The following is a 2876-nucleotide window of genomic DNA, read 5'->3' on the forward strand; positions in this document are numbered from 1 at the left end:
CCACGAGTCTATACACTTAATGTTAACCTCACATTTCAGGATATTTTATCTGATTATCAAATAATTCCCTCCATCATTTCTTCTTTCATGTAAATGCTGCGTGACTTCTACGTATTTTAATTTGCGCGCGCACTGAACATTCGAGTTGCTTTTGAACCAGATTTGAACTGGAGTTACCATGGAAACGGGCGGGGAGCTCAACTGACGACAAGCAGCAACTCTGTCTCTCACTGTTGGTTTCGCTAATTTCAGGTAAGTTTAGTCCCCAAAATTACACAAATAGTACATAAAAATGTTTCTGACACATTCTTTCATGTAAATAACACGCTTCCGTTGAATATTTACTTTATAGAAATGGTTTAGTGTCTTCGGGAAAAGTCCGTTAGCATCTCAACTGTTAGACTTTAGCTGTAAGTTTAGGCTTTAGGCTTGTAATCTTGATTAACGATTTTGTAAAGGTTTTGGTGGCAATTTTTCAATGTGAATGGAAGTAAACTAAATTATCTTAAAATTAATTAACTTAAAAGTATTCACTGGACGGTTATTTCGTAGTTTTCACATGACGGAATGCCCTACAGGAGGGCAAATTGGGGTTTTATAATGCCATTTATGCCTAGTATTAACATGAATGTCACGCAACTGCTTAATTCACAGGTAAGTTAACGTTAATTCCAAGTCAGTTGAATCACCGTTTTCATATTAATGTGCTCTTTTAATTTAACGTTAAGCATACAGCGCGCGCGCGCGCACACACACACGTTACACACAGATGAATAACCTTACTTCAAAAAATGTATATATTCATTGACAAGCTACTTTTTGTTTTTTTTACAAGTGAATGAACGATTTATTTGTCCAAAGGACAAGTACAAGACCAGGGTTAACGTTAATGCCAAGCCCTGGTTTATACATTTTTATAATTTTATTATAATAGCTTCAAAGAAGACCTTTCTCAATGCTGCTATTGTCATACAATGAAAGTATTATATTACTACTTCCATAGTATGGCAAATTAGTACAAATTAGAAAAGTTTAGCAGGTAAAGTTACACAGAATTTTGATGCACATTATCTTATTTTCCCCTCAATGATGGAAGTTCATTAATTTTTCAGGTGTAGCTAATCCTTTACAATGTGTTATTGAACCTTTCCATTGTATAACATTTGTAAGCTACATTTTAATCTTGTGTGGTTTACAGTTTTTTTCCCACAGAGACTTCCAATGGGACGGGCGTCTGAACTGGCGGATGCGGAGCATCAAGCTTCTACTAGTTCTTCCCCCTCAAGGCCAAAGCATACCAAACAGACATCATCTCATTACAGGACAACCGTTGGATGCATTGACCTCTGAATTGAAGCTCTAAGGTGAGAGAAACTATCCCCGTACTATGCTCGAAGACGAAAATTTTGTCAGCGTGCCAGCATGTTGTTGTGGAATGTACTGTTGCATGAGAAAAAAACACTCCTCACATGTGAAAACACTTTGCTTTACTGATCACTAACCAATCACATATAGGTCAAAGGTCAGATGTTTTGAACTATTGATGCCATCAATGGACAGAGACCCCACACACACAATTGTGTTCTTTACTGTATTCTAAAGAATATACTTTTGGTTCACATATGTTTATGGTTGTGTTGTATGCTACTGTATACAACAGTAATGTTTGGCCTAAAAAACATGTTATGTTTCTACATTGCATTGGTGTTTAGTGTACTTGTTCCCGCTCTCAGCAGATTACTGTCACTGTAGAACATTGTATTGAAGTGAAGATATAAGCCTATGAAAGACCAGAGTGCTTTAGATATAGAACAACAGTGTTTACATGGTATATCCAAAAATTTACTATTATGAAAGAAGTGTTTGCCATTTGATGCAAATGCTTCATTCTGTCATGTGGTTATGGCATTTTGAATGCAGTGTTACATTTTGAAGGAGATGTGAGGCATTTTGTGTGTGCAGTTTTGGGAATTGTGTGTAGAGTTTTGAAAAAGGGTGACATCGTTTTGAAAACATGTGTTTGGAGTTGGAAAAAAACTAATATAAATTTATAGTACTCAAAGCACAGTCCAAATAACTTTAGGGTTAACATTTATGGAGTAGCCACACTGTTATTATCAAATGTTTATGAAATAATAATTCACCAATTTTTAGTAACATCAGTCAATCTGTTTTTTATCCACAGACGGGGCATGAAGAGACTGGACCACAGACTGGACCACAGTGCTAGTTTGGCACACCCACACTACTTATATTTAAGGGATAGTTCACCCAAAAATGAATATTCTGTCAGTAATTACTCACCCTCATGTTGTTCCAACCCCGTAAGACTTTCGTGAAATCTGACAGCTGTCTCACTCCTCCATAAGTCACACGCATCACACACATGACCAGCGTCGGCCAATGGTGAGCCTACGTGGTGACGTGCAACACAGATATACTATGTGCAGTTATACTACGTAAACACACTTAGGCCCACGGAGAACATAATGAATAGTGGAATAAAGTCATTAGTTTTGTTTGTTTTTTTGCGCACAAAAAGTGTTCTCGTCGCTTGATAAACATATGGTTGAGCCACTGTAGTCACTTGGACTATTTTAACGATGTCTTTAAAGGTGCAGTGTGTGACTTTTAGAGGCATCTAGTGGTGAGGTTTGCGAATTGCAAACAGCCAGTCACTTACGGCCTATCCCTCCCTTCTCAAACTGGAAGGAGAAGCTACGGTGGCCGACGTAACCAGCACATTTCTCCCCACATAGCAAACCCACAACACAGCGAGGGAGAAGAACCACATGAAACTATCCAACTACAAAATTTAACTAACAGATTAGTTTAGCTGGCTAGTATGAACTGTTATGCTGTAGGCTAATGTTAGT

The 2876-nt window shown here is 37.7% G+C and overlaps 1 long non-coding RNA gene across 1 annotated transcript; it reads left to right on the plus strand.

Annotated features, from left to right (window-relative positions):
• LOC307003465 lies at positions 1–2622 on the plus strand. Its single transcript, XR_013798716.1, has 3 exons — positions 1–252; positions 1199–1364; positions 2186–2622. It is a non-coding gene; the product is annotated as an uncharacterized lncRNA (long non-coding RNA).
• Positions 2623–2876: the final 254 nt, after the last annotated feature.

Source organism: Phoxinus phoxinus (genome assembly GCF_949152265.1).
Source record: "Phoxinus phoxinus genome assembly, chromosome: 8".
Lineage (NCBI taxonomy): Eukaryota > Metazoa > Chordata > Actinopteri > Cypriniformes > Leuciscidae > Phoxinus > Phoxinus phoxinus.